Genomic DNA, 12,146 nt, shown 5'->3' on the forward strand with positions numbered 1-12,146 from the left:
GTGAAGATGATTGATTCTCAGCGTAATTTCTTGCCTAAAATTCTAAGAAAGTTGGGAATCCTTAGAGTCTTCTAGAAAGAGAAGTGCTGTGAAATAAACAATGAAAACACATCCTTTATACAACGTGCATAATTTATCCTCTGCTGAATATCAGAGCGGCAGGATAACTTACTGAAATATTTATTTACATTTTGTCCTCTGTATTCCCTTATTCCCTGTTTACCCCGGAAGATGTACGACAGTAAAGACAAGAAGAGTGTTCTTCTGGGGGAAGGCTGTTTTGTTTTTGTGTTTCAGGGGGGAAGCAGCGGGAGCATGAGAGGGCCGTGGATTCCCATGAATCAGGAAGAGTGGTGGCGAGTGAGTCAGGGAACTCTTTCAGCAGCGAGAACACAGAGCTCAGTCCCATGCTGCTTCGGGTGACAAGCCCCCAGAGATGTGTGTCTTGGGAAGTTGGGATGCAGGACTGAGGGCTTCCTGCTTCCGAGAACATTCTTTTATTCCAACGGTGGCATGGAAGCACAGTCCACTTTCCAAAATTACATGGGCGGGAGCAGTGGGCTTCTCCGTCCTCAATTTTGGGCTCATGGTTCGATCTCATCAAGTGTTTACTGCATGCATACTCTGCATTGGGTATTATACACTGGCTAGAACCTCAGGAGCTGGGAAAAAAAAATTAAAAACCCCATATTATTCTAGCCTGCTCCAAACTTGGAATCTAGTGGGGACAGCAGACATGAAGCTGAAAATAATACAAGCGTGTAATTACGAAGTTTGGTGAGTGGTAACAGGGAAAATTACCGAGTGCTGTCTAATTGCAAGAGAGGACTAATCTAGGGTTAGGAGGGCTTCCCTGAGGAAATGGCGCTTTCGCCAAGATCTGAAGGGAAGGTAAGGGTAGAAAGCGTTTCTATTAAAGCAAGGCAGGAAAACAGAGCCTAAAGTCGGGGGAAGCCTTGTGTCCTCGAACTGACAAAAAGCTGGAAAGGAGGAAGCCCAGAGTGGGAGTGAACGAGGTCTGAGAAGGAGGCAGCATCACCTCTGGGCAAGGGCTGAGGTTTTCTTTCCATCTTGGCACTGGAGTCCAGAACAGGCATTTTGTCAGCTATTCTGCAGATGTTTAAATGATGGAGATGATCTGACAGAGCTTATTTTAACTAATTAAGTTTATTCTTTTGGTAATTCAATAAATACAGTTTTCTTTTAAAAATTTTGAACTGATAGACAATATGGAAAATGTCATTTTAAAGGCATAAAAAGAAAACACAAATCATGTCTCCGGGACATCTTGAAAACTGCAACCAATCCCATTAATTCCTAAAAATAATTTCCACTGTTTTTTAAAGATAGACCTAAAATAATCCCAATGGTAAGACAATGAAGACACTAGTTTTTTTGTTGTTGTTGTTTGCTTGTTTTCTGGTAAATCACTCTATTTCATGTGTTTCAAAGCTCTCTGTGTTTTTCTTGCTATATAGTAAAATATCTGACCCTTGAAGGTACAGTCACTAGCAGTAACAAAACCATAGCCTGGGGTAGGATTTGTAGTGCAATCAAACATTCCAATCAACTGTTTCCACCTTTTGATTCCACTCTTTTCCAATCCACCATCACAACTGGGTTGGGTTTGTTTGTCTCCAGAGTCAGCAATAATTTTGTTAGCTATAGGTAAGTACAGAGACAGAAGAATATAAAAATAAAAATGTAAAATAAGTATATAGTTCAATGTACACAGTATGTCATGTGTAATTTGTAGGACTATATAAATAGAACATGTCAGACATTTATGAATAAATGCAATAAATAAATAAGACAATGAAACATATTTAACAAGAAATATGTTAAAGGTTCACTGGCCTGTCTATTCATTACATTGACTCTCACCAAGAGAGTGTTTTTAAGGTAACTTGCTTGTTACTTCCCATATTATTTTTACTTTTTTAAAAAATTTCAGGATATTATGAGGGTACAAACATTTTGGTTACATTTTATATCATTGCTTCTCTCTAGCGGGGGTTTAATGAAGTGAAGCGTTTTATGAACTGTAGTACCGAGAACATTTGAACACTAGATGGCGGGATTGCAAAGTTAGACAATGGGACTGTGCAAAAATTGAGGATGAACGGCTGCAGAATCATTCTTCCTTTGCTAGCAATTTTCTTAGCACCAAAGCTGCAGTAATGTTCCAAGAATAGAAATATTTGAGCTATGAATCAAGGTAAGAAAGGTGGAGTGAGATGATTATTTTATTCCTTCCCTGAAGTGGTACATTAGCTTTCTAGCTTTATGGTATGTATGCACACAGTTAATTATACAGCAACGATGAAGAAACAATGATCAAATATATTGTCTTTTTTTTTTTCAATTAACAAAGGTTATTAAATTTTTGCTTAAAGGCTAAAACTTAAAAATTTATGACTCCTTTTTAGGGCTTTATTAAGCTTAGATTACTTTGTAGAAATAGAGGCTTCTGCATTTACTAGCATTTTCATTTTTGGCTTTGTCCTTTCCCCTTAAATGGAAGAAAACAATCACTTCTGGACAGACTCCAACATGTTTTTCCACTTCTGATCCACCTCAAGAGGCTCATCGTCAATCTGTCCTAATTGCCAGCAGGCTACTGACTGCAATGGGGAAGTCTATTGTTCTTCTGAAAAAATCTCTTTGTGTATTTACAAAATTGCAATCTTATGCATCTAACTCACCAGCCTTGTATCTTGTATTGAAAATCCACTACTTTGTTTAATTAATGTTTATTTCAATATGTGCATCTAATTAATTAGATACTAATATTATGTGTTAATTGCCCAAACTACCTAGAATAACATGCCACCTTTGCCTCTGGGAAATGTATCGCAGTCTTTAACAAAGTGAAGTGAATTGACTGCATTGTGGCAAAAGTCTGTGTATAACGGCAAATAAAAATCCCTCACCTGGTTAATAATAACAATAACACATCTACACACACGAGGCTCTTACTGCAGGCCTGTGAGTAGGTTCTGCTATTAACCCCATTCAGGGTACTTGAACAGGAAACTTGCACAGTTCTTTTTGGTTAATCACTGAGCTGTGAGGTGCTTTGGAGTCATGCTCTTTCAGTATGTTAAATCAAACTAAAATTGGCCCAAGGAGGCCTCCATAAGAGGTCCTCACTCAACCTAACTCAGTACCTAAACAAACTGAAAACCTAACTTAGTAACAAATAGCTGAACCTCAGCCAATCACTGGCCTTCAGCTGTTCAAATTACGTCCAAATAAGGCCCCAGCTGTAACCAGTTGAGCTGTCTCTGTACTTCACTTCCGTTTTCTGCATGGCACTTCCTTCTCTCTGACTATAAATATAACCTGCACGTGTGGTGAGATAGAGCATTCTGAGCCATGCTTGGTCCAGACTGCTGCCCAATTCTAGAATCACAAGTAAAAATCTACAGAACAAGATTAGTTGTCATTTTCTTTTAACAGGTAGAATTCAAAAATATGTGCTAATGTAATGTCATTATATATCCCCAATCTCACTTACCTGGTGGTAGAATCTTCTCAAAAATTAAGATAAATATAATCATGCACACTTTATCCAGTGGTTAGAATAAAGGCAGAGAGAAATAGACCCAAAGGTCTTGAGAAAAAGAGCTATCAGACTAGGAGGAGCAGCTCTATAGCATGTCCCTTAATTGATCAACATATGGGTTTTGTTTTCACCTTTTATTATATTGATATACTTTGACTTTACTTCTAAATCCTGTTTCTTCCTGTGTACTGCTTTTTTTTTTTTTTTTTAACTTAAAGGGAGAGTTCCATTAGGATTTCTATGATTGTCTTTATTTTATATTCTCGCGGGTCTTCCTTTGAGCATTCCAGGTTAACCATTCACTCCCCAGATAGTTCCTGAACACGTATGATGTTTGCAGCCTCATGCTACCTGCCAGCTGAAGCAGAGATAAACAGCATAAACCCTTTTTTCCTCCCTTGTGCTTGTATCTCTAACTGGTGACCATCAACAGTTTTCCATACCATGCCTCATTTCCTTCTGCTTCTTAACACTTACTGTGTATTCTGGTGATGAGTCCCTGCAAGGTGTGTGATCTTAAGAATGTTCTTTATGCTTTCTGAAAGTTACCTGCCCTATTTATAATCTGCGTACAATATGGGCCTCTTACTAATCTGAACAGGGATAAAGGAGTCTCGCAAGAATCCCTCCCTGCTCATCCTCTAACCCCAGTCCCCCTTTCCTAATAAACACACTTGCACACACTGATAAAGCTAAATGCCACCATAATTACAAGTCTAATACCACACAGACAAAACCTTGTAACGTTTAAGCCTCAAAATTAGAAATGGGAATTTTGCACATGCTATGCGCAGAACACAATATAATCCCCTGATTTAACTGAATAGAATGAATTTTCAATGCACTTGCATAGGAAGTTATTAAAGATATTGTGAACTTATCTATAACAAGCACAACGAGATGACCTAAAATTCGCTTCAAATTAAAAAAATAGTGTCATATCCATCAGACGCCAGGGAGAACATATGTGAGACAGAAAACATTCAGCAGCACTACCAAGATGAATACTGCCACCAAATTGTCTTGCTTATTCAACACTCTGCTCTGTCCACTGAGTTCACCAAGACAAAGGAAAGCAAATCCAAGGGTATTAAGCAGCTCCAAACTAAACTAAACATCTTTTAAAAAACTCTGGTCCTGTTCAAACTGATTTTTTTTAACGTGTCTGTCAATACTGGCACACTTTTTGGCAATGAAACTCGAATCTGGTTAAACTGTCACAGCTTACTGTACAGCTTAGTTACGTGAGTGTCACCACTGAATTTTGTACAAAACTAAAAGTATGTTTCACCTCCAGGCAAAGTCCTGGACTACCTGAATTAGTACTTGTCCCAATATCCATCTCCTGGTTTAAAAGTACTGATGGCAGAAACTGCGTGATGATGCGTGCTATGGACTGACCTGCCTCCATCCATGCGTGGAAGCCCTCACCCCTGATGTGATGGCCTTTGGAGAGGGGGACTTTGGGAGGTAGTTTGGGTTAGATGAAGTCATGAGGGTGGGGTCCTAGTCCGAGGGGATTTGTGACCCTATAAAAATAAACACTGAAGAGCTCACTCTCCCTCCCTGTGTGCGTGCACTGAGCGAGAAGGCAGTCGTCTGTAGGCCAGGACGAGGGCCTCCGCCAGAACCTGCCCAGGCTGCACCCTGATCTCGGATTTCCAGCCTCCAGAACTGCAAGATGAGACATTTCTGGTATTTCAGCCACCAGTCTACTGCATTTTGTTACAGCAGCTTGTGCTAACTAACACAACGCCCAAATCTACCCGTGTTGAGCTTGCCTATAAAATTGGTAATAGTGCTGACATGAAAGTATTCTCAAGTTATGGACTAGATGATACTATCCTAGTTTATTAATATGCATGTGCAAATCAAGGAGAAGGGATAAAAAAGCTTTAAAAGAGTCCAGCTTTGTATTTTTGTGGCTGTCAAATTAAAATGCTGTCATGCTGCTCTTTGTTTGAAGGCATACTTTATCACGCCACATACAAATGTTTATTATACTAATGTTTTCTACCAGGACTAAGGTACTGGTCCAAATTTGGAACTGTGGCATTTATGAAAGATTAACCCATCCATAGGATTATGACTTTGTATATTGACACAGGCAGGTATTTTTTTCTTAGTTTACAAAAATTATATTCTAACAGAATTTTAGAAGTTATTTTGAAACATGGTAATATACAAGTTTCCTAAATTTTAAACTACAAAAACAAACACTTGAGTTTTCTACTTTTTTTTTTTGGGAGACAGAGCCTTACTCTGTTGCCTGGGCTAGAGTGCCATGGGATCAGGCTAGCTCACAGCAACTTCAAACTCTTGGGCTCAAGCAATCCTCCTGCCTCAGCTTCCCGAGTAGCTGGGGCTACAGGCATGCACCACCATACCCAGCTAATTTTTTCTATATATATTAGTTGGCCAATTAATTTCTTTCTATTTTTAGTAGAGACAGGGTCTCGCTCTTGCTCAGGCTGGTTTCGAACTCCTGACCTTGAGTGATCCTCCCACCTCGGCCTCCCAGAGTGCTAAGATTACAGGCCACTCCACGCGTGGCCTAAATATGATTTTGACTATAGCAGAAAATGGAGGAGCTATACAGTGGCCTTCCAGAGAGCTAGGATTACAGGCAGGAGCCACCGCACCCGGCTGAGTTTTCTACTTTTTTGAGATGTAAGAAACATGGGCATTTTTCATTCAACAATATATTCAAAATATACTCCTAGTATTCACTTATTCAATAAAGATGTATTCGGTGCCTACATTGTATTAGACTTGTTATAGGTACTAGGGGTAAAAAGGTGATCAAGATTCATAAAATTGGACAGAATGGGGAGGGAGTGAAGCAAGACGGCTGAATAGAAACCTCCAGCAATTGTCCCTCTACATGAACACCAAACTCAACAACTATCCATGCAAGGAAGCACATTCAGAAGAACCAAAAATCAGTTCACCAAGGCAATACCACCAGGAATCTGCAAGAGTTGTAGCATTACTGGGCTTGAGGCACCCCCAATGCTGATATGGCTGCAGTGACCAAAGACTTAGATCACAACACTCAATTAACTTTAAATACCTGGAAAGCATTCTCAGGAAGGATGGGTTCAAACAAGCCCAGATTGTGACAACTAAATACCTAACTCTTCCATGCCAAGATGTCAGGAATATATAGGAAAACATGACCTCACCAAACGAACTAAATAAGGTACCAGTAACCACTCTTGGAATGATAGAGGTATGTGACCTTTCAGAGAAAAAACTTCAAAATAGCTGTCCTGAAGAATCTAAATAAACTTCAAGACAACACAGAGAAGGAATTCAGAAGCCTATCAGAGAAATTTTAAAAAGAGATTGAAATAATAAAAAAAAATCAAATAGAAATTCTTCAGCTTCAGAATTCAGCTGACATGCCTGATATCAAAACCAGACAAAGACACAACATAAAAAGAAAACTACAGGCCAATATCTCTGATGAACATAGATGCAAAAATCCTCAACAAAATACTAGCAAACCAAATTCAACAACACATCCAAAACATTATTCAACACAATCAAGTGAAGTTTGTTCCATGGATACAACACACACAAATCAGTCAATGTGATCCCTCATATCAACAGAACAAAGGACAAAAACCATGTGATTATTTCAATTGATGATGAAAAAGCATTCAATAAAATTCAATATCGTTTCATTATAAAAACTCTCAAAAACTGGATATAGAAGGAACTTACCTCAATGTGATAAAAGCCATCCATGACAGACCCACAGCTAGTATCATACCAAAAGGAGAAAAACTAAAAGCCTTTCCTCTAAGATCTGGAACAAAGACAAGGACGCCCACTTTCACCCCTGTTATTCAGCATAGTACCTGAAGTTCAACCTAGATCAATCGGACAAAAGAAAGGAAGAAAGGGCATCCAAATTGGTAAGGAAGAAGTCAAATTATCCTTGTTTGCAGACCATATGATCTCACACCTACCTAAACCTAAGGACTCCACAATAAAACTATTAGAACTGATAAACAAATTCAGTGAAATTGCAGGATATAAAGTCAACATACAAAAATCAGTGACATTTTATATGCCAACAGCAAACAATCCGAAAAAGAAACCACAAAAGCAATCCCATTTACAATAGCTACAAATAAAATAAAATACCTAGGAATTAATTTAACCAGAGAAGTGGAAGATCTCTACAATGAAAATTAAAGAACACTGATGAAAGATATTGAAGAGCACACATAAAAAAAATAGAAAGACATTCCATGCTCATGGATTGGAAGCCTTAATATTGTTAAAATGTCTATACTACCAAAAACAGTCTACAGATTCAATGTAAGCCCCATAATAATACCAACGACATTCTTCTCAGATATTCCCACAATTTTATTATTGATGCCTTGTAGACTTTTTAGCCATTTCCTTACCATGAATTATCAAGATAATAAAAAATCAAACATTTATAACATTATACCTTCTAAAGAGCATATATGAATGGCTCATAAGCACATGAAAAGATGTTCCACATTACTAGTTATTTGGGAATTGCATATTAAAACTAAAATGAGAAACCACTTCACACTCACTAGAACGACTAGAATAAAAAATTGGAACACTCACACATTACTGGTGGAAATATAAAATTGTGCAGCCATTTTGGAAAACAGTTTAACAGTTCCTCAAATGTCAAACATACATACGACCCAGCCATTCCACCTCTAGCTATATACCCAGGAGAAAAGAAAACTCATCTCTACACAAAAACATGTACATGAATATTCACAGAAGCATTATTCAGAATAGCCAAAGAGTAGAAACAACATAAATGTCTGCCAACTGACAAATAAATAAACAGAATGTTGTGTATCCACAAAATGAAATTCTACTTTTCAATAAAAAAGGAATAAACTAGTGATATATGTTATGACATGGACAAACCTCAGAAACATCAGGCTGCGTGACAGAAATCAGATGCAAGAGGATACTGAATGATTCCATTTATATAAAATGTCCAGAAAAGCGAAACTCTATTGAGACAGAGATTAGATTGGTGGTTGCCCGGGGAGGAAGAGGATCTGAGGATAATAGCAAATGGGTATAAGGAATATTATTGGGGTGATGAAAATGTTCTAAAACTGATTTATAGTAATGGTTGCAAGACTTGGTAAGTTTTTAAAAAATCATTGAATTGTACCCTTGAAATGGGTGAATTACATGACATACAAAATATGACTCCATTTCAAAAACCATATGACTTTTAGGGTGCACTTTCATGTAAGAAAATTTACAATCTGAGTTATAAAGCATACAAAAATACACACTTTCAAAATGTAAAACCTTATAAGTATCTTATTTCTCTCAGAAGGAATTACCATGGAGATTTCGAAACAGAAGTAAAGACTTCCTTCATTTAAAATACTAAAGAGTTTATGGTAAAGTGCTAGCCTTTGTATCACATAAATTCAAGCATATTCCTTTTCCTTATCATATAAAATGTCAGTCAGAATTGTCTTCATCATCCTCATATTTATAATGACAACAAAAAGTGCCTGCTATAGGGCCTGTGCCATTTCACTCACATTATAACATTTATTCTTAGTGTTTTTGTTCTATTTTGTTTTATTTTTAAATGCCACCTTGTGAGATCAGACATTACTATTTTTATTTTCTATGAGGAAACTAGGAGTTTTGAAAAGTTAAGCAACTAGCTCCAGTTTGTTAACACTGGCAGTAAACGGTGGGCCTAAGGTTTAGTTGCTTATCTGTCTGTCACCAAAACCTGAACTTTTAACTTCTACGCTGCATCCTTGCAAATAAGTAGACAAACGCAAACTGATAGATATGCCAAATACTGAAAAGCTTCTTGGCTCATTGGGGATTTTTATTTATAACCCTAGTGGGTTTGAGTGGAAAGAAGCCCAAATTTTGAAAAGATGAATTAAAAGGAAAGCAAAAGGTCATGTTCCTGACTTCAGACGCACAGGCTTTTTAGATATGTCACAGAGTAAAACATAAAGAAACATGACAGATTGCTAGGTTACAACCTGCCCCACGTAATATATTTAGTTTATATCCATTTGTGTGAGTATTTTCCACATACTAGGTTTTTTCCCTTAAAGTCCATTAGGTTTTCAGACATTGGTATGTTTATAAGGGGATTTCATGGAATCCTTGTAAAGTTATGCCCACTGTTCAAATTAGCTAGATAAGAAGGCAAGCATTCAAGGGGAAGGATGGCCTGACTGTACTTCCCAAAGTGTGGGCTATTCCAAGTAACCTAAGGTACCACGAAATAGGACATTGACATGAAATCACATAGTAGGAACACAGTTTTTTTTTTATCATTATTCTTTTTCAACCCCACTGATTACATCAGAGAGGAAGCACCAGTTGGTAATAAGAGATCTGCTAAAGTGGCACCAGCCCTTGCCAATCTTCATTTTCATCAAATAAACAGAGGGCCTTAGGGTTAGGATCTTCAGAAAGCATCTGTATCCAGGGACATTTAATAACATGCTTTTGTTGTCGCTGAATTTATGTCAACATTCACCCTTGTATTTGTGAAAGTGGTGCAGGTTTTCCACTAACAATAATGATGTAAGTTTTCCTTTTATCAAAAAATTGATAAAGAAAACAGTGAATATATTTAAATAAAAATACCAAGAAACCTAGTACAGGTGTTGTACAGATATAGCTAAGTCATGATAGTATATGAATGCCAGAAGTCATGATAGTATATGAATGCCAGAAGTTTGAGAAATACTCAAAGACAATAGTTATCAAATCACACCATGATACTTCTAAGAACTGCATCGAAAAATAGAGTTAACATCAGGACTTTGGCAAGCTGGACCCTCTCTTGACTTCAGAGATTCATTAAGGTTGCTCAAAATAAGTAGCCAGTTCTGCACCTACACATTCAGGGCTTGCCTCAGACAAACTGCCGGGAGTCTGTTCTTTGCTTTTCCAACCCTTTAAAGACAGAAATTCCTCCCTTTACCCATGCACATGCCCTCAAGCTACCACTTGCTTTCTGCACTTTCCTCCGTCAAAAATCGAAAGCATTCCCACTTAGAACTGGAACCAGAAAAGGCTGCCCACTATCTCCACTTCTATTCAACATAGTGCTGGAAGTCCTGGCTACAGCAATCAGACAGGAAAGTGGAATCAAAGGTATCCAAATAGGGGCAGAAGAGATCAAACTTTCACTGTTTGCTGATGATATGATATTATATTTAGAAAACCCCAAAGATTCAACCAAGAAACTCCTGGAACTGATAAATGAATTTAGTAAAGTCTCAGGATACAAAATCAAGAAATCAGAGGCATTCATATACGCCAACAACAATCAAATTGAGAACCAAATTAAAGACTCAATTCCTTTCACAACAGCAACAAAGAAATTGAAGTACTTAGGAATATACTTAACCAAGGAGGTAAAAGACCTCTACAGGGAGAACTATGAAACACTGAGGAAGGAAATAGCAGAGGATGTAAACAGATGGAAATCCATTCCATGCTCGTGTATCGGCAGACTCAACATCATTAAAATGTCTATACTACCCAAACTGATCTACAGATTCAATGTAATACTTATTAAAATCCCATCAGCATTCTTCACAGATATAAAAAAAATAATTTTAAGCTTCATATGGAACCAAAGAAGACCTTGAATATCAAGAGCAATTCTAGGCAACAAAAACAAAATGGGAGGTATTAATATGCCAGATATCAAACTATACTATAAAGTTGTAGTAATTAAATCAATCTGGTATTGGCAAAAAATAGGAATATTGACCAGTGGAACAGATCTGAGAATCCTGATATAAAACCATCCTCATATAGCCATCTAATCTTTGACAAAGCAGACAAAAACGTACACTGGGGAAAAGAATCCCTTTTCAATAAATGGTGCTGGGAAAACTGGATAGCCACTTATAGAAGGCTAAAGCAGGACCCACACTTTTCACCTCTCACAAAAATCAACTCACGCTGGATAACAGACTTAACCTAAGGTATGAAACTATTAGAATTCTAGAGGAAAATGTTGGAAACACTCTCCTAGACATCGGCCTGGGCAAAGAGTTTATGAAGAAGTCCCCAAAGGCAATCACAGCAGCAACAAAAATAAATAAATGGGACATGATCAAAATAAAAAGCTTCGGCACAGCCAAAGAAACAGTCATGAAAATAAACAGACAACCTACAGAATGGGAGAAAATTTTTGCATCCTACACATCCGATAAGGGGCTGATAACTAGAATATACTTAGAACTCACGAAAATCAGCAAGAAAAAATCAAATAACCCTATTAAAAAGTGGGCAAAGGACTTGAACAGAAACTTTTCTAAAGAAGACAGAAGAATAGCCAACAAACATATGAAAAAATGCTCAACATCTCTAATCATCAGGGAAATGCAAATCAAAACCACAATGAGATATCACTTAACTCCAGTGAGAATGGCCTTTATCAAAAAGTCTCCAAATAACAAATGCTGGCGTGGATGCGGAGAGAGAGGAACACTCCTACACTGCTGGTGGGACTGCAAACTAGTTCAACCTCTGTGGAAAGCAATATGGA

General features: G+C 37.6%; 1 protein-coding gene across 5 annotated transcripts in view; it reads right to left on the minus strand.

The window, feature by feature from the left end:
- The window catches only part of ARHGAP24 (Rho GTPase activating protein 24), a 342,652-nt gene that overhangs the window by 18,698 nt on the left and 311,808 nt on the right, over positions 1 to 12,146 (minus strand). The gene's annotated exons all lie outside the window — the stretch shown is intronic.

The sequence above is a fragment of the Microcebus murinus genome, chromosome 29 (genome assembly GCF_040939455.1).
Source record: "Microcebus murinus isolate Inina chromosome 29, M.murinus_Inina_mat1.0, whole genome shotgun sequence".
NCBI lineage: Eukaryota > Metazoa > Chordata > Mammalia > Primates > Cheirogaleidae > Microcebus > Microcebus murinus.